Source organism: Peromyscus maniculatus, chromosome 22 (genome assembly GCF_049852395.1).
Source record: "Peromyscus maniculatus bairdii isolate BWxNUB_F1_BW_parent chromosome 22, HU_Pman_BW_mat_3.1, whole genome shotgun sequence".
Classification (NCBI taxonomy): domain Eukaryota; kingdom Metazoa; phylum Chordata; class Mammalia; order Rodentia; family Cricetidae; genus Peromyscus; species Peromyscus maniculatus.
Window position 1 is genome coordinate 30,034,084 of NC_134873.1, and position 21,029 is coordinate 30,055,112.

General features: G+C 45.8%; 1 long non-coding RNA gene across 1 annotated transcript in view; it reads right to left on the reverse strand.

The window, feature by feature from the left end:
* The window catches only part of LOC143270123 (uncharacterized), a 32,389-nt gene that overhangs the window by 2,866 nt on the left and 8,494 nt on the right, over positions 1-21,029 (reverse strand). The window lies entirely within an intron of this gene.

The following is a 21,029-nucleotide window of genomic DNA, read 5'->3' on the forward strand; positions in this document are numbered from 1 at the left end:
TATGGCCCTCAGACCTGAGGCAGGAGCATTTCAACTGGACTGTTGCCAGGATGAAATGAATCTGTGGTATCTGCACTCAGCAAGTCTCAGGTCTCGTCTCTCTTTGCCCATATATCACATCTGTCTTTACTGGGAGGTTTCTGCATCAGCCTCCCCATCAGTTGGCTCTCAGCATCCTCCCCCAGCTCTGCTGGTATGGGCTGATGTTATCACATTCGACAGAGAGCTGCTGGGAACTGGCCTTCATCTCCAACTGTCAGTTTCCTTTGAGCAGTTATCCCTCAGAACCCTGCAGCTCACTTAAAAGCAAGCACAAACCAAAGCGATACCACCCTGCCAGGCACACCCGAGGGGAGACCCGGTGTGTCTCTCAAACCGGGGACTCTTGTTGATGATTTATCTATGGCTGGAAATGAGAGGAGCAGAAAGAAGTGAGGTGGGGAAGTCACCCCAGCCCTTCTCATTCACACACACACACACACACACACACACACACACACACACACACACACACACTCACACTGCATTCCTGGCTTGTCAGCTACATCTTCTAACAAACAAGCTGCAAGTTCTCTCTGCCTGTCATTAAAGGCATGTAGGTGCTCTGGCATAGGTTTGATACCACGGTGCTTTGACACATTCTAGTAAAACCGATGGACTCCATTGATGCTCAGATGGGATTCCTTAACCTGGGCTCACATGGACATTCCTGTATTACTTAGCCATTGTGAGCAGCCCACCACCACACACACACAGTGAGGAAAACAGCACTTTGAGCCTGCCCACCTGCGTGATTCTACCTGGGACGGGCTCCTCAGTCTTGATTTCAGTTTTCCTGAGTTATGTTTCCCCAGGTTGCATCTCCTAGCAGCTCAGGAAGTGAGCAGTCCATCCTCCTTTTTGGTAGAGGCTTTTCTTGTTAAGGACAATGTACTTAGATGTTTCATGTGGGGACTTATTTCCATGGACTTGGACCCTATACACACATGTTGCCCTCCTGCCATTTAGAAGCCATATTCCAGTAACCACAAAGAATTCCATTCATTAAACACATGAGAAAATCAAGTGAAATGATGCATGAGCTAAGATTCAGCACTGGTATAGGGGATATATAATATATATGTGAATACATATGGTTATATGATATTAAGTGTAGTTAAATATAACACATGATATATAGGATTATGATATATAAGACTGTATATAAAGTATGGAAAATACATTGTTATATAAAATGTATTCATATATATGCACATATGAAGAGAGAGGGTGAAGATTTGGTTCATGGGATTAGAATATGGGAAACTCTGTGTCCACAAACTCAAGTCCCACTGCTGATGATAAAATTCCATTGTGGATTGAATGCTGAATCCAAGGCATTCATTCAGTGATATAAAAGCCAAGTCCAAGGAAGAAGAGAAGTCCAAGTCCAAGACTGAAGAGGAAGAAGAGGAGGAGGAGGGGGGAGACCTATGCCTCACTCCTTCATGCAGAAAAAAAGGGTTCTAAGACTCATTACAGTCCCCTTGGTCCATCCCTGCCCACAGCAGATCAGATAGTGCCTGCCCACACAATGTAGGGCAATGTGCTTTATCAAGTTCATGGATTCAAACATGGATTTCACCTAGAAACATGCTTCATAGATGCACCCCAAAATAAACAGTTATCTGGAGGCCCCCAGGAAGGCTCAACTGACACCCAATATTATGCATCCTGAAATGCAACTCCTGTATTTTTCTTGCCTTGGAGGAGTTTATGCTGTGTGACCATGATTGGTGCTGATGATGCAGTAAGAGCCTGACCTTCATCAACACTCACAGTCTGCCTTAGTCAGAGTCATCATTGCTGTGATGAAACACCATGACCAAAGCAACTTGGGAAGAAAAGGGTTTATTTGGCTTGTACATCCACATCACTGTTCATCATCAAAAGAAGTCAAAACATGAATTCCAACAGGGAAGGAACCTGAAGGCAGGAGCTGATGCAGAGGACATGGAAAGGTACTGCTTAATGGCTTGTTCTCCATGGCTTGCTCAGCCTGCTTTCTTATAGAATCCAGGACCACCAGCCCAGGGATGGCCCCACCTACAATGGGCTGGGACCTCCTCCATCAATCACTAAAAAAATGCACCCACAGACTTGCCTACCGCCTCATCTTTAAGGAGACACTTTCTTAATTGAGGTCCCATCCTCTCAGATGACTTTAGCTTGTGTCAAGTTGACATAAAACTATCCAGCACACAACTGAAAGGGGACAGAGCTGAATAAACACCAACAGTCTAAAGCTAGGGGGTGTGCTTGAGGGCTTTACAGTAAAATCAAATGTGTGTTATAAGGAGCCCATGGAGTGTAGACTGAGCGAGGTAGCATTTAAGCTAAGCTGTTAAGAATAAATAAGCATTGAACAAGCATAAGTTGGTGGTCAAATGAGTTTCAAAGACAGGGAAGAGTATATGCAAAGGAATAAGGTGTCGAAATGATGATGGAACTGAAAGGATGGATAAGGCTGCCTTGAAAGCAGGAAGAAAATCATAAAAACATAGTGGATGGAGCACGGGGAGAGGGCAGATCAGGAGAGTTCTTATCAACACTAAGAAACCTATGAAGACGTCAGTAAGTTCTTAGCACTACACTCTAAAGAGGTTAGTCTGGCTATTGCATCAATGGTGAGAGGTTAGGCAAGGTTGAAATGGTTGTCACCAGTACTTAGCTCAGGCAACAGTTGGGGGTAGGACTTCAGGACATGGGAATACAGCGATCTAAAGAGTAATCACTAAGTAGAGACGATGAAATTCTGTGGTGCATCATAAACAGAGAAAGAGGACGTAAGAAGGTTCGAGGATACCATGAACCCAACTGCCAACATATGGCGACAACATAAGCTGAATGGAAGCAGGATCCTGGTCTGCTGTGGAACATCTGCACACTGTGATTGGTGTAATAAAAAGCCTAATGGCCAATAGCTAGACAGGAGAAATAGATGAGACTCCCAGGCAGAGAGAAGAAGAGATAATTGAGGTGCATGGGAGACACCAATTGAAAAACTTGGACACACAGGACAGAGAAAAGGTAACCAAGCCATGTGATAGACCATAGATTAATAGAAATAGGTTAATTAAGTTGTAAGCACTGGTTAGAAAAAAGCCTCAGCTAGGGCCAAGCTTTCACAATTAATAACTCATCTCCATGTCGTTATTTGTGAGCTGGCGGCTCAAAGGAAATTCTGACTACACAGGTCTTCCAACATCATCACACCATCTACTAAACGCCCTGTGCCCCTAGAACTAATTACATTCCCCTTGCTATGCAAAGGAAAATTTTCATTCTGAGAAAGAGCCAGGGGACGTGACCAGGTGAGGATGAGTCTCTGTAGGAGTGTGACTATGCCCAGGAAGGCATCTGTGCTGCTGTGGTTGTCCCTGAGATCTGGTCCATGGTCGCTGAAGTGTTTTTGCCCTGAACAATGGAGGATGATAGAGTTGACAGAAGTACAGATGATACAGTTTAACTATGCCTCCACGGCCATACCTCCCTGTCTGTGCTGACTTCATCTGATCTTGGAAGCTAGGCAGGGTCATGCCTATGCTGTACTTGGATGACAGTTCAGCTTATAAATGAGGCATGGTTGGCGATGAACAGTAACTAATAATGAGTAGAAATCCTGTAGTTAAGTCTTGCAATAAGATTTACTTAAGACTCGAGTTATTTCTGAAATTGCTATGTCCTATATCCAGACAATGGTTGACCTCACATGAGGAAGCCCTGGGAAAGAACGCACAGATTGCAGGCACTACTGTCCTTTCAGAGGACCACAGTAATCTAAAGCTGCAGACAGTTGTCACGGTGCATCCTTATCATCTCATTGCTAGGAAGAGAAAGATACAGGGTGGTTGAGATGATGGGGGAGGATGAGTACGCAGTCCTGCTTGCCTACAGTGGGATTATTTCAGGAAACTAAAAGTAAAGAGTGGAAGACTGTCAGAGCAATGAAGTGACCTGTGGAACTCAGGCTTAGGTGTGTCTTATGTGAAGGGTGAAGATGGCAACTTTCTCTAGCCTTTCTTCTCTACTACCTATTAGAGGGCAGGAATATGTCCCAGGATTCCTGTGGCTCTCCGGCATAGTATACCACATCTAATCTGGAAAGTAGAAATTATCAGAGTCCAGAGCCTGGAGAAGAGATGGTAAGAAAAAATTGTTGATAAGTCAGCATGGAATATGGAAAAACAAATAATAGATGTATGACTAGGCAAGCAATTTTCTCTCTAAATTACAACTTGCCTCGCCATAAAAAATGGGAGAAATGACAGAAATTTATAAACACTCATAACCATGATAGGCCTCCATTGAGAGAGACAGGTACAAGGTGGCTGCATGAAAGAGGCAATCATGCACAGTCCACAGACACAGAGAACACCATCACTGCATGTCACTCTCACAAGCAGGAAGGTGGACAAGCCGAGGGGCATTGTGAATGAGTGAGTCTCTGACCCTTGTGCCTTCTCTTGGGATCTTTTCCTTCTGTTTGCCTTGTCTGACTCCGATGTGTGAGTTTTTGTTTTATCATATCTTATTTGATTATTATCCCTTAGAAACCTCTCTGTTTTCTAATGAGAAAGAGGAAGGGAGTAGATCCGGATAAGCGGTGGAAGGAACATGATGAAGCAGAGGAACTGAAAACTGTAAACATGATATAGTTTATGAGGAAAACAAAAAGGAAAAAAATGAAAGTTCAAATTTAAAAAGAGGGAAAAAATGGATACATAGAAAAAAATCAAGAAACTAGCATTTGCATAATGTACAACGCAGACAGATCACTCTATTATCATAGAATTCTTTCTCAGAATACTACTCTATTTCAACAGGAAGTGATTAAAAAGTGATGGAAAGAAGAATTTTATAAAGAAAGGACACGATTTCTGTAAGAGACACTTTCCCTTTGAAGTCAATTCCTTTTGACTCATCTGCAAGTTACAACCATGAGAACTCTCAGTTTGCACTCGGAAAGTCTCCTTCCACCGCTTACCGGCCAGGAAATGTGGAGATGTGTAATTCTTTAATTTTGTTCTTACTTTGATTTGCTGTTGGGAGGGAAGATGGGGGTGGGGGAGCAGAGGGGGTACCTGTGATGGGGAGGGAGAGGAAAAGAGGGAGGGGAGCAGGAATTGGGAAGGAGGGAGAGACAGACAGACAGAAGCGACACCTTGTATGAATTGGTTCTTTCCTTCCACGTTTACATGTGGGTTCTAGGTTTTGAACTCAGGCCAACAGTCTGTGTGGCAAGCGCCTTTACCCACTGAACCGCCTTACCAGTATTTAATGCTTTTAGATTGTATTTTTCTGAATCATAAGCAATTAGAGTCGTTCATTCCTCCCGCTTACCCCCCATGTAGCATATGAAGACAAGGCAGGCACACCCTCCTCTCTTCTGGGTCTCTTGCACGAAGCAAGAAATCAGGAACACAGTAGATGCTCAGCAAGTAAGTATTGAATCTGTAAGTCCCTTAGATAACACTTAAGTAAGTTAATTACTTCATTAAGTTAATGAGACCATATTTTCTGGCAAGACCTTCTTGAGGGGCTAAACTTGAGTAAAATTTGTACCTTAGAATACGTCTGGAACAGAATCAGAGCATCCCAGTAGATCATGAGACGGGTTCTGTTCAAGGTTCCCAAAGAACTATGGGAGAACAGACAGAACATATTCAACTAAGCCAGAAATAGGGACCTTCGAGAGAGTGCTGCAGAAGGATAACTTCTGGATCTTGGATCTGCTGTAGCAACAGCTTACTCGAGTGTTTTAAATATGGAGGATGTAAGGAAAGCAAGGCACGCATTACCGAGTGGGCCCTCTGGTCCTTCCTAAAGACCCCCAAGCCTCAGCCACACTGGATTTTGCTAAGTATGAAAATCTCCTTTCCCTTTTCCAGAGAGAGAAGAAAAAATAATCAAAGCTAGCCAGACGGCGGCCATTGAACACCCCGAGGACACAGGGAATAGGTCACAGCAGGCTAAAATGTCCTCCTAAATGACCACAGGAAGCTAAGGAAGTTTGCAAAGCTTCGGAGAGCTGTGGAACAAGAATAAATGTTCTAACTTTCCAGACAGCGAGAGTCAGTGGAACAGCAGCTCATGACCAACAGCCCCCCTGCCCATCCTGGGATAGATAGAAAGGTTCTGAGTGACTGAGGAGAGTAGACCTAGGCCCTCAAAGAGGGATCGAACCTCCAGCTAACCATAGATGGTAGAGTTGGTAGTCTAACATTTCAAAACGCCTATGGCTAATGTTTTTAAGACAACAGTCAAAAGCACAGGAAAAGGATTTGAAGAGGGATTTCATCAGGGAAGCAGAATCGACAGCAAGCTGATAAAATGGCCATTTGAGAACGATAAAAGGGGAAGCAGAACAAATTAAGACTCCGATATATGTATGTAGTGAATGGCAGATTAGGCACAAAGGAAACACAGTATAGAATATGGCATGTCAGTAAACATGGAAGCGAGAGTGGAGAGAAAATAGATTAAATGGCCAAGCAAAACAAGTCTCTGAAGAAGTAGGGGTGAAGGTGTATGCCTTTAGTGCCAGTACTCAGACGAAGAGATCTCTATGAGTTCGAGGTCAGCTTCAACTTCTTCTACATAAAGAACTCTAAGCCAGCCAGCCCTACATAGTGAGACCTGGCTCAAAAAAACAAAGAAACAGCCACAATAAGCAAAACCTACAACAAACGAACAAAAACCCACCATGCATTAAAAACATAAGTGTGTATATGTGGACAGGAAATCTTAGAAAGATAAACACACTACGACAAACAATATCTGAAGACACAATAACCAAGGATTTCCCCAAACTGATGAAAGACATCCATCCACATATTCAGTCAACTTCACCTACATAAATACAAAGGAAATCAATGCACAGCTGCCTGGAGTTTCCTATGCAATAAAAAATATCCCTGGAACAAGAAAATGAAATAAGGACATTCCTTGTAAATAAAGGGTGAGAAAATTATGATCATCTGTGAGGAAGAAGACAGCTCTTGCTGGAGATGTCAAAATGGATGAGAGACTGGAGAGCACTGGTAGGTGGGGGGTATGAAGCTGGGTGTGTCAACACTGACAGAGAAAATACAGAAATTAAGTACCCTGGGAATTTGGATGGAAAAGTCTAGCAGTCTGGCTCAGATTCAATTCGGAAAAGGGACGAGGACATAAGAGGACTTCATGGATGGAGCAGGAGTGTGGAAGACACCAGAGTAAAATGTAACTGCTACACAATAATGCACAGGGCATACTCCAGGCTGCCCTCTGAAAGAGGGGCCAAAGAACGCGCCACGAACAAGAGGATGAAACCGAGGAACAACTTCCCAACATTAGTGGATAAATAGTGACTCTAGGAAGGAATTGAGATTGGGGAGTTCCACCTTCTACATAGAGAGCAAGGATTCGTACAGAAAGGCGTCTACATGGATCACCACAACCAGCACAGAAGTTAGCTGCCCTCCCCCATGATGCTCCAAGGAGCCCAGGACTTCTCAGTCCAGTGGTCCAGAATGATAGAACCATTCACCGAGGACCGGGAGTTTTGTTTCAGACAAAGTAAAAAAGATCAAATATAATCTGTGTTCTTTATGGACAAATAGGGAAAAAAATACAGAGTTAGTGCAATGTTCACCAGATGAAAATCATGACGGAGGCTGGAGGTCTGAGAATGTTCCACAGTAAGATGGCTTACTCACTGCTTTCTCCCTTTTTCCCAAAAGTCACGTTTGGGGGCATCACTGCATCACATCTGGAAATCTCTCACCTGGCTCAGAAATCCCCGGATGACTCGGTGGGGTTGAAGACGTGACGTCCTCCGAGGTCAGACTTGCTGTTGCCCTGAGAGTCCATCCAGCCTTTCGCTGCAAAACTCATGCATTGGCAAACCACAAGGGTATGGTCAGTGCAGGCTGGAGACAGTGTAATCTCTGTGTTCCTGCTTTCCAGAGGTGACCCAGGAGCACAGGGGATGTAGGAGGGGCAGAATGTTGAATGGCCAACTGTGAGACTCCGTTAAGGAGTGTTCCTCCTGTGAACGCCTTCCATCCTCCCACTAGATGGTTCTTCTCAGGGTCAGACATGTTGGAAAGTAATATGTAGTGGCCAAAGACATAAACGATATCAGACAGGTCCCTGCCCCAAAAGGAGACATCCCCCCACCCCCAACCCTGTCCACACTATAACGCTACGAATCCTTCCACTCACCACTTATTTCAAATGATCAAATGGTCGTCTATAAATGGAGCCAGCAAACTTGCTTTCTCTGAGGACAGGGCAGTTAGGATCTCTTCACAGGGAACTCTCACTGGCAGGGCATTTCGTGAAGGAACCGAACCACATCAGCACTGTCTCCTATGACTTCTAGCCTGCCAGACGCTGAACAAGGTCCTTCACCCTCCCAATAACTGGTACCCCAGTTGCCTGTGCCTGTGTGTCTGCTTCTTGTCTTGGTTTCTTTGCTTGTTGCTCTGATGAAACACTCTGACAAAAGCAACTTCAGATATAAAGGGTTTATTTTAGATCACAGTTTAAGGTATAGCCCATCATGGCAAGGAGTCAAGGCATCAGGATCGTGAAGCATCTTGTCATGTAGTGCGGAGTCAAGGCATCGGGATCCCGAAGCATCTTGACATATGATGTCCCCAGTCAGAAGATAGCAGTGAACAGATGCATGCTAGTGCTCAGTCCAGGATTTCCCACTGAGGGCCAGGATCTCCCCCCTCAGGAGGATGCATCTTCCTACACCTACTCCATAGGCAAGATGATCCCCCACAGGTAGGCCAAAGGGTCTATCTCCCTGGCGATTCTAGATGGTGTCGAGCATAGAGTTGGCAGGAAAACTGCACCTCCCATATGAGGGAGTGGATTCTTTGAGAGCAGAGATCTCATTCAAAACCCTGCCATGTGGACCCAGAACCTGGCGCTGTAGATGTACTTGTCAGGGGATAAAAAGAAAAAGAGAGGAAAGGGACAGTTTGAACAAAGTGTCCTCTGTTAACTTCCCAAAATAGCATTTTTACTTATTTTCTAAGTAGAGGAGGGAAGAAAAGAAAGAAGAGATGCTGTGAGATGTTCTGTATGGCAAATGTGTTGCTCTGATTCGTTAGTAAATAAAACACTGATTGGCCAGTAGTCGGGCAGGAGGAAGTATAGGCAGGACAAGGAGGAGAAGAATTCTGGGAAGTAGAAGGCTGAGTCAGAGACACTGCCAGCCACCACCATGACAAGCAGCATGTGAAGAGCCACGTGGCAAGGTATAGATTTATGGAAATGGATTAATTTAAGCTATAAGAACAGTTAGCAAGAATCCTGCCACAGCCATACAGTTTGTAAGCAATATAAGTCTCTGTGTTTACTTGGTTGGGTCTGAGCAGCTGTGGGACTGGCAGGTGATAGAGATTTATCCTGACTGTGGGCCAGGCAGGAAAACTCTAGCTACAAAGAGATGGCTATGGTGACCAGCAATCAAGTTTGAAAAGCCAAGGTTCAAATTATTAGTCGTTCCTCTGAGGCTATAAGGGAAGAGCACAAAACCCTCTGTAGCGTTCAAATGTTACCACGGGGTGTAAACTCTAAATTCAGTTTTCTCTCTCCTCACTCCCTGCCCTCCCACCCCTATAGCAGCAGCCAAGCTCAGATCCTCATTATCATCTGTCTTGTCCTTGTGCAGCACAGAGCACCGGCTTTCGTACATAATGTGTTTTCATTGGAAATCATTAGTTAGCTCTGAAAATTCACCTTAAAATTGCTTCTGCTTAGAAATCATCCCCTGGCACAATGGCTTTCCTTCTCTCTCTGTTCTCGTCACTCTGTGTGCCCACATTTATTTTAAAACTTGTCAGCCTCATTTTTAATCACTTGTCTTTAGTTTCTTCACTAGGCAATGAATGCATGGGCTGTGAAAAAACAAAGATTCTCTAACGCAACCCCTGTGTCTTCTTTATTCTAAATCTCTGGAATTTCTATGGCCCCTAACATCTAACACAGACTAAATAAGTGCCGGATAAGATGATATGGGTTAGACTCCCACCAAGAACCCAGAGCAGTGTTCTCAACCTTCTTAATGCTGAGACCCCTTAATATAGTTCCTCATGTTGTGCTGACCCCAATCATAAAGTTATTTTCATTGCAATTTCATAACTGTAATTTTGCTACTGCTACGAATCATAATGTAAGTATCTGTGTTCCAATGGCCTTAAGCGACTCCTGTGGAAGGGTACTTGACTCCCCACTCAAAGGGGTTGTGACCCACAGGTTGAGAACACCAACCTAGAGGGAGAGAGGTAAGGGAGACATGAATCAGAACACTGAGTGTCCTAGTTAGGATTCTGTTGCTGTGGTAAAAACACTAACCAAAAACAACTTAAGAAGAAAGGGGCTAATTTCAGCTCACATTTTATAATACATCACTGAGGGAAGCTAGGGTAACTCAAGACAGGAACCTAGAGGTAGAAACCAAAGCAGAGACCATAGAGGAACAGACTAGGGATGACAGTGCCCACATTGGGATGCGTTCTTCTACAGACATTGGCAACTGAGAAAATGACCCACAGACATGCCCAAAGGCAAATCTGATGTAGGCAATTTCTCAGTTGAAACTCTCTTCCCAGGGAATTCAAGTTGTGTCATGGTGCACAAAAACTTCCCAGCACACTGGATAACCAGAATATTGGGAACTCAAACGGCACCAAGATTGACACAATCCCCTTTTGTATTAAGAAATGCCTACCAACATCCACCCTACCCCCCCCCAAAATCACCCATGATGGTAGTCATCATCATGATCATAACCAGAAAAAGATCTCAGGACCCTGATTTGTTACTTCAAAGGGATACTCAAGGTTGACATAGCTTTGAGCTGCAGTCCTGTAAAAGAGACGGTACCTCACCATTTGAATAAATGTGTGGTCATTCTGTTAGGAAATGAGGATTTATACACTATCCATGAGAATATGTGCTAATCATTAAGGGAAAGGAGTATGGCAGGTCCTCAAAAACCTAAAAGGAAAAAAATACCATGCAATCCAATAATCACCCCCTTGGATACAGAGCTGAAGAAGACAATGCTAGGATGTTAAAGGTTTCCATACTGTAGCACTATTCACAATAGCCAAAATAGGCAATCAATGTAAATGTCCCTTAATGGCTGAAGAGATAAATAAAATGTATATGCAAATGAATTGCTATCAACTTAAATGGAACTTAAAGACACTTTGTTCAGTGAAGTCAGCCAGATGCAGAAAGACAAACATCATCTGATCTCACTCATATATACAATTTAAAAGGGGCTGACAAATAGTTACCTTACAGTGGGGAGAGAAGGGACATGGACAGACATTGGCTAAGAGGTACTGTTATAGTTTGACTTCTGTTGCTATGGCTAAAACACCCTGACCAAAAAAATACAGAGGAGAAAAAGGGTTTACTTGCTTTACAGTTCCAGAGCATTGTCCATCATTTCTGGGAAGTCAAGGCAGGGACTCAAGCGATTGACCACATCACAGCCACAGCCAAGAGTAGAGAAAAAAAGAATGCACCCATGCTGCCTGCTTGCTTAATAGAGGCAGTCTTCTTTACTCATACAGTTCAGGGCCCAGCCTAGGGAATGGTGCTGTCCACAGTGGAGTGGGCCCATGAACAATCAAGACAATTCCCAAGGATAGTCCCACTGGCTAACCTGATCTAGATAATTCCTTAATTGAAACTCTTCCCAGGTGATTCTAAACTGTGTCAAGTTGATAGTTAAAACTAACCAGCACAGGTACAATGTTACAGTTAAACAGGAAATAACTTCTCATATTCTGTGGCACAAGGCAGATATAATTACTAAAAATGCATTGTATATAGTAAGGAAAAAGGATTTTGAATATATTCATTTCAAATAAATGAAAAAAGCTTAAGGTGACATATGCTAATTAGCCTCAGCCCCAAAGGTATGCATTAATCAAAATATCACATTATGCCTCATAAATATGCACAAAATATAAAAGTCAAACAGAAAACTATCATGCATTCATTGAGAAATCAAAATGATTACCACACAAATTATCAAGTGGTTATTTAAACCACCACATTAGTTGACTCTCCCTTCCTGGACACATGTGAATCACCTGCCCCAAGTCTCTGGTATATGTCACTCTGTGCCTGAGTTCTAGCTAGTGGACTCTGAGTGGAAGGGATCCACTCTGCTTCCAAGCCTGGACCATTCAGATCTGACATGCCATCTTGCGTGCTTCTTCATTCACCTGTGGCTAAAACACCCCAACCAAAACAACATGGAGGCGCAAAGGGTCTATTTGATGTATACAGTTCCAGGTGATAGCCATTTATTTCTGGCAAGTCAAGGCAGGAACTCAAACAGTTGGCCACATCACAGTCAAGATTGGGGGGGCGGGGAGAATACACTCATGCAATCGGCTTGCTTAATGGAGCCAATTTTCTTTACTCAAACAGAAGGAGATATGGTCAAGAACACTGGGAGACAATTGACTAGTAAATGCATCAGAAAGTACACTCGGTCTCGGAAACATGTCCTGCAGATTTCTCTGACTCAGTTTCTACAAACCCCAACACATGTTATATGAGCCATGAAGACCCTGTATCTCAGCTGCACACTGTGATTCTCTCCCAGAACCTCAGGACATGGAAAGTCAAGGAGGAAAGTTTGGGAGTTCAAGGCTAGCTTAGGTTGTACAGAAAGAGTCTGTTTCAAAAGCAAGTAAAGAAATCTCACCTCTCAGTAGCTTCACATACAAAAACAAAAACAAAAAAAAAAAAAGTTTTCTTTCTTTATTGTGGCAATTTGCCCTTGATACAAATGCAGACATGAGTCACCCCCAACCCCTCCTCTGGCTCATGAAGATAAATTCTTGCGATGCCTCGTATGTTAGCTAATTTTAACTACCAACTTGGCACAGTTTAGAATTACCGGGGAAGAGAGTCTTAACGAGGAATTATCTAGATCCTATTGGCCTCTGGCACATTTGTGGGACATTGTCTTAATTGTTAATGGACGTAGGAAGACTCACTCCAAAGTTGGGTGGCGCCATTTCAAGGGCTGGCCTCTGCAGTGTGAGCGTGAAGAAAAGTCAGAACTGAGCCTAAAGAACAAGCAAGCATGGAGGCACAGTCTTTTCTCCCTGCTCTCGACTGCGCGTGTGGTGTGACCAGCCAGCTCGCACACCACCCTCCACGACTTCTCTGAAATGACAAACTGTAACCTGGAGCTCTAAACTGAAACAAACCCCTTCCTTCCCAAAGCTGCTTTTTGTCAGGAAATGCTATCACGTGACAGAAGTCAAAGTCGAACACGTCTTTGACAGGGTAGGATGTGAGGGTGAGGTTAATGCTTTGGCTCCCTGTCTCATGGGTGGGTACAGGCTTTGGAATTGGTTGTTCCATTTTCTTAGGGGAATTGGGCAGGAGAAAAGCAATGACTTCAGAGTGTGTCCTTCCATCCTAAGAAACCGGTTTGGAAAGGGTGGATCTTACCACAGGGAGTTGGAGCCACCCTTCTCCACAGCAATGGGTCTTTGAGTTGAATATCCTGTGGTTTGATAGTGTGATTTTTTTTTTCCAGTCCTCCAGCTGTGGCCTTGGGGCGGCCTAGAGAGAACATTCTTCTCTACTACCTGGGCCTGCGCTGCTCAGTGCATACTTCTAGAACATCTAACAAATAAATACCTCTGCGCTTCGACACCATCGGCTGTCTGATGAGTGAGGCGGTGGAGAGCTCCAGGACATTCCCACCCTGTTGAGTGTCCCTAGATCTATTCAGTGCTGTGTGCGGCCTGCATCTGTTCCGGTGCCCTCCGTGTCCTCGTGGCTGTCATAAGAGAAATTCTATCATGGTAGAGAAGGGAGGGGCCTTGCTTGATGTGTTACCCTTCAACGTTGTTTCCAAGCCAGAGATTGTTGAGATGACTTCGTGGCGAGGAAGACTCTGAGTCACACCAGGCTTTCTCGTTCTATTTTGGGAAACCCGTGGGAGGCAGTGTGGTGTTGTGGCGAACAGCGGGGCCACTGGAGTCACCCTGGCCTGGGTTCGGAACTTGACTCAAGCTCACCAGCTGTGTGGGACTGAAATGTTGCTCTGACTCTGAGCTTCGCTCCCTTTCCCTGTGAAATGGGATAATGAGTGATTAAAAAGACTCACAGGACACTCTGTGATGCATGGACACTGCAGAACACACATTCTGGAACATACCATCGGGAAGTGCCACAGTCCTGAAGCTTCACAGATGCTCCAGGTGCAGGATACTGTATCTGTTCTAACTTCAGTGTGTCTACTTCTATTAATACTGTAAGAATGTAGTCATATATTCACCTTAGTGTTCAAAGCTACCCAATGTATTATTCATGAAAAAAATATACCAGCCTACCCTCTAGCCCCTCACGTCTACAGTACAAATAATAGCTGCTTCGTTGTTTGGGAAATGTTAAATCAATTGTAGGCAAACTTGTTGAATTTGAACAGGGTTCAAGTGCATCTCTTCTCTTAGGGATTGGCTAGGTGCTGTGTGATTACTGTATGCCACATGAGCTCTGTCTATAAAAAAAAAAAAAAAGCACTAACTAGTATTAATTGAATTCTACTGTGGTCCAGGCTCTTGGCTAACGATTCAATATAGTCTCCAAAACAATATCCCAAGAAGGTCCCATTGCTTCAGTTTTGAAGATGAGAAATGTGTTGTTTAGATAGTCAAGGCAATCGTCTGGGTTGCCCACAGTTAGAAGCGGGATTCCATGCAGGGTCTCCAGCTACAGCGTCTGGGCAGTCCCCAGGGCATGAGCCTTGACCCTTACTCTTCTTTACTGCATAGATAGCCATGCAGGACTCCTGTGTTGAGGAGAGTATCGTGAGTGAAGGGAACTGTCTTGAGGCATATTCTTTCAGTTGTGGTGGAGATGCACTGCCTGTCTAGATTGAGCTTGCCCTGAACTCAAGCAAAGAGCTGGCGATAGAGACTGGACATTCAATTCCTTCACCTTAATAAAGTATTTAACAAGCAGGAGTGAGGGGCCGGGGGTGGGGGGAGCAAATTACTGCCAACAGGGGGGGATAGCTGTGCAGTTTCCAGGGAAGCACACGTTTGAAGAGGAGGATCCCAAGCCCCTCAAGAACAACACAAAGCAAACCATGGCTACCGCACTATCTTTGTTGCCTCTGTATTGGAAACTGCCATCTAGAAAGCATCATGAAAATAGTTTAAACCCACATCATCTGTTTCCTTTTCCTTGGACTATCCGGAGTTCTTTGGACCACTCCTGGCCCCACTGACTTCCAGCGGTGGCTTGGCAACTGTCATTGGTGAACCTCAAACCAGATACCTCCCACGGAGGCCACCCCTGGGGGAGCGGTGGGCGGCATCAACATGCCAAGGCAAAGGTTTCTGATCTGGGTTCTCATGTTGAGACATAAAGCCCGGACAGAGAGCAGGACACCTGTCCCTCAAACAGAAAACCCGGGTCTAGCACCTGTTCTGGTGGTTTCATTCTCCCCTGCGGCTTGGAGCTGGCTAGTTCCTTCCTCTTTTCCACATCTGGATCTTCCATTCTGCAGTTTTCCACCAGGCACCCATTCCTCGGGTTCCCTTCGCGATTCTCAGGCTTCTGATTTCAATTTTGGATCTCCTTTGCAACTCCATGGGGGCGCTCCTTCATCCTGGTACCTCTACTAACACAGCTCTGGAGAGTTTGCATTCATGGGTGGTGTCTACTGTCCCCCCAGCAGGGACGGCCTTCACTCGGTTTCCTATCCTACATGGATTTAAGATTCAATTCCTTGGGGGAAGAGACCCAGGATAGTTTTAAGGGTCATATTCTAATTTTGAATGTGCATCCTTTGAGGGATTGGAGGTCACCAGTTGTCAGACTTTGGGCAAGGTTCTCAGAAGATCAGTCATTTAACAGACCAATTCACTGAAAGCGCCATGGACTTCACAAACAAGCCACAAGGTGCTCAACCGTGCAGGGCCTTTCCGGAGCTCCCGAAAAGCCCGTCTAGGCAGACTGTCCCTCTCAGAGATAATCAGCGCCACCTCCTACTCCTTTCCTATCTGCAGTTGCCCCAGAGAGCCTGAGACGTTAGGGCCCATCCCCCACCCTCAGTGAGCACAGTCTGAAGTGAGTACAAAGACACGTGAGCTTCTTAGACCTCTACCCCACACCTGTCTCTGACATTCAGTCCCCTGCGGTAGTCCGTAGTCACTTCTGAGAGAAGTGCTGGGTGGGGGCTGGGGTGGGGTGCAGGGGGCGTGGGGGAGGTGGGGGACGGGGGTTGTGGTGGCTACTCACACTATGCCAGATTTCCTGAGATGTAATTCGCATAACCATACAATTCCTATGCAATTTTGAGTGTTACACTTCAACTCCGCAGCTCGGGTGCGTGCCGGGCAAATGCTCTACCACAGAGCTTTGTGCCCAGCCTCTGAATTGTGCTTTCAATGACTGAGATGCATCCTTCTGCCAACGCACATGACTCTAAATCCTCTCCCTCTGCCTCTTTTTTTGTTTGTTTTTTAATCATTTTGACTGCGTGGCTGGCTACCAGCCTGCTGTCCCGCTAGGCCTGCTGGGTAATACTGCTTTGCAAACCCTGCCCCCCCTCACCCCCCACCCCTCACCCCAGCTTTTGGAATGAGTAGCCCTGACCTTCACTTGCCTGTTCAGCCAGTGTTGAGGGCAGGAAGGGGAAGGGTGGAGGAGAGTTCCCACCCTTTCCTGCATAACAACGTGGGCCTCCAACGTGTACCAGCTACCCAAACAGCCAACAAAAAGAACAGTGTCTTCATGTGCCTTGTGCTGTTCTTTTGCCCGATTCCTCACTTGAAATCATCTTTGAAATCCTTAATTTAGGCTTAATTTTTTTTTTTTTTTTTTACTTTCCACACGGGCAAAATTGCCTCATTATTTGCAAGAGTGTATCAATAATACAAAAATAGTACACAGAAGAAAGCCGCATCAATTAATACCCACATCTTATTCAGCTCTAGACAATGCCTGCTAAAAAGGAACCATTTCCACTAATTTAACTTATTATCTGTCATGTGAAGTACCTTCCTCCATCTGGAGAGAAGAGAAGCACTCTGGTTGGGGCAGTCTGTGAGCCTTTTATTTGGACTCTGTATTATTGTTATTTTTTTTTAAACCACCCTGTTTATCATATTTCAAGGGGTTCCAGACCAAAAATACAGCAAGTTGCCAGCTGCGGAAACATGGACGGCACAGGCTGCAGACATTAGAGCGACCTTTGGGGAAGACCCCACTGGACAGGCGGAAAGGAACTAAGGAACTCTCTCTTAGAGGACTGTTGGACTCTCTCTCTCTCTCTTGAGCTTGGACGACTCAGTTTCTCCTCAGGACCTGTGTTCTCACCTGAACACAGCAAAGAAGCCTCTCCAGGAGGGAGAAGTCCCTAGAGCTGTGGACCAGCGTTTCTACATTTCTCAAGAGGCTGCCGATGAAGGGGAGCCTCCGCCCTGGTATTTCCACAGGAGTGCACACAGGCCTCCTTCCTTCCCCTGGCTTTAGAATCCAAGTCTGTCCGTCCCCCCTCCCCCCAGAGGGATGGAGTAGCAAAGTCACTTGCATTACATCCCCAGGTCAAGCTCCTTCCCGCCCAGCAGGCTCCAATTTCACTGAATGGAGACTCTCCTCTCCAGCCAGAATCGCCTAAGGCAAGCTCACTGTGAAAATAAAGATGACTCATGCCTCACCCTAAACAGCAAAGTGAGAAAGGAAGAGAGATTTTTTTTTTTCCACCGTGAGGAAGGCACTTTAGTGTTAATTGTTACCAGAGTTGCTACTTTAGGAAGTAAAGCTCAGAGTGAGCAGATGGGAGCTCAAGTCTATGGACAAGTTAGGTGAAGCCAGAAATCACAAGGGGTTGAAACCAGGTTCCTTAGCCCCAGGGCACCAAGTTCCGGAGGCTCCCACCTACCTACAGGACCAGAAGAGAAACTGAAAGGCAGAAAGGAAGGACCATGTAGAAAGTACAGAAGAAGAGGGTCTAGGGAGATGCTTGTCCTGCTAGTATGAGGAACTGAAGTTGGACCCCAGCACCAACATTAAAAAAGGCAGGCTCAGAACATCCATCTGTAATCTCTGTGCTGGGAAGGCTGAGGAGGCAGGCCCCTGAAACCCACTGACCAGCAAGCCTCACTAAATTGATGAGCTTCAGGTTTTAGGGAGAGACCCTGCTTCAAAGAGTAACATGATTGCTTTGCAGTTAAAAGCTTTTGTTACTCTTGAAAAGAACCATGGGTTCAATTTCCCCGCCCCCAACATGGTTGCTAACAACCACCTCTGATTCCAGTGCCAAGGAATATGATGCCCTCTTCCGACCTCTGGGGCCAGCAGGCACACATGAACGAGGTACATATGCATACAAGCAGGCAAAACATTCATGCACATAAAAAATAAACTTAAAAAAAAAAACAAAAACAAAACGTGGAGAGCCATTGAGAAAGACACACCCAGTGTCGACCTCATACACAGGAACAAACCCAGGAAGGATGCTCTACTCTTGGGTGGTGTTTCTATGTTACAGAGACTTCCCTGAGTACACAGAGACCCCTATGGGTACCTATGAAGGCCTAGGAGCTACCTCTTCAACAGTGCAAAGCTCTGGTTTTCTTCCCTTGGTGCTCTGAAGATGTCCCAAAAGCCTTCAGAGGAGTTCTGTTTTAGCATCCCCAATCTGGGAGGCAAGCAGGGCTATTGGGAGGATCACTGGGGGCTGAGGAGCGTTGCAGGCCCCCTCAGCCCACACAAGAGGATGGGAAGGTGAATGAGCATGGTCCCTGCATGTTCTGAGGGAAGGTTGTCCTTGGCTAAGAGGTCAACGAATATGCAGAGTCTGGAGTCAGGAGGCTGAGTGAGATCAGGAAGCTGTGAGCTCAGGCCAGCCCTGAAGATGACTCAGAGCGCTCAGTGTTGGGCCCTTTGATTCCCCACAAAGAAACAGAACGATGGCAGGATGGAGGTGGATCTTTACCAAGGAGCCCATGGCTACTTGTGCCCTCTCCAGATGCCTTCAGCTAAGGAGGAGAAGGAGAAGCAGGGCAGCCCACAGAGACCTGCTCCGAGGTAATGAGCGGAAATAGAAAATGTAATTAACATGTCTGCCCTGAGAAAGGAGAGCTAACTCTATTACCCTCGGCCTCCCTGCTTCCATTATGAATGATTGTATTTCAATTATGATCCCCAAAGTATTTCCTTCAGGAAACATGTCAGGGTTCCGCAATAGGAAAAACGGAAATGGAGCCATGAAAGTTTAATTTATTGTGGTGACTGCATTTTAAAAAGGAAAAAGAACCGGACTTGCAGGAGAAGGGGGGGGGGGCGGGCTGGTGCCACCCACACACAGCAGGGACTCACCTGCTGGGAGTGTTTGTGTGAAAGAAGCCCAGACTGGCTGGAATCTTGCCTGACGATAAAGGATGGCGAAGGAGAGGGGACAACACCCACCCCATTCTCTAAGACACCATGTTGTTCCTACTCACCTGCTTTGCGGGGCCCCTTGAGACATTCAGGAAGCAGAGCAGTTGGTTTGAGGGGGACCAACAGTCTGGCTCCAGCACCCTACAGGATACGGCGGGGCTGAATGAGTAGGGTGTGCCCAGTGCCTTCGAGAATCTCAGAGTGTCATAATAGTGAGGAACTGGCAGCTACAGTGGCAGGGATAAAAAAAAAAAAAACTAAACTACAGGGCTCCTACAGCAATCCCGCGGCAATCAATGGGTGAGGAGCCAGCCGAGGAAATCAATAGGTTACCAGGGTTCTGACTCATGCTGGTCAATGGTCCTCTCAGGGGAGACATCACCTCCACAGACTACGGAGGGGATAGACTCCTCCAGTGCTGCCTTCATTCATTCATTCACTCATTCATTCATTCATGCTCCTACTCCAAGTAGAGCTGACAATCCCACCAAGGATAAGTCCCACCTGCCCAGTGAGGATCAAATAGGCTACTAGAGGAGATGTAATCAGGAAGTCAAGATAAATAAGGAGGCAGGGCTATACACCAGAGGCTCAGCTCTATAGGAGGAGGCTCTGGGATCTGAGCTACAGCAGCACCAGGGGGGTTCTCTGCAGGCGAAATGCCGGTTTCCAATAAACAGAGTCCTCTGCAGCAATTCTTAGGAAGGCTAGAGGGTTTCCTGGTGGACAAACGGGAAGAAGTACCCGCAAGGAAGCCAGAGACTGTGATGTCCGGTCTGTCTGGATTGCTGTAGGGAGGGACAGGAGAGAGACTTGGAGTGTGATTCAGGTTGAGGGGAGGGAGAGGGAGAGGGCAGGGAGCGTGGATTGAACCCTGACTGTCCTGGAGACCTCAGGGAAGACTTCAGCAGGAGGGTCATTAGGAAACCACATGAGAAAGAGGACTTATTAGAGAAAGCCAGCCAAGGGACAGAGACTACAGTCTGGGGTCCCAGAGGATGCCAGAGTCACGAGTCATGTGAGAGGGATGTCGAGGGCTGAGCAAGGCAGAGGGAGCATTCTCCTAAAGGAGGCTGTCCCAGGGGCTCTGTGGAAGGTCAGGGGAGGTCAGTGTAACAGATGCTAAGCTTTTGGTTCAGACACATTCTGCCACAATCCACGCTTCGGTGCAAACACCTAGGGCATGATGGGATTGGAGGATCCATTATTTACTTCTTAATCAGGAACTGACTCATAAGGACCCTACCTTATCTGTTGTGTCGTGCTACAGTTACCTCAATTAATCCCCAAGACAGTTCTGCAAAGCCACTACCAGCAGACAAGAAAGCGCTGCTTCCAGCCTTCTGGGTTAAGATCAAATGTAAAGACAAGAAAGCTGAAAAGGGGCTGGAGAGATGGCTCAGTGGTTAAGAGCACTGGTTGCTCTTCCAGGGGACCCCAGTTCAATTCCCAGTACCTACATACAACCTCACAGCTGTCTGTAACTCCTGTCCCTTTTCTAACCTCTGAGGGAACTAGGCACCAGGCATGTACACCATGAGCCA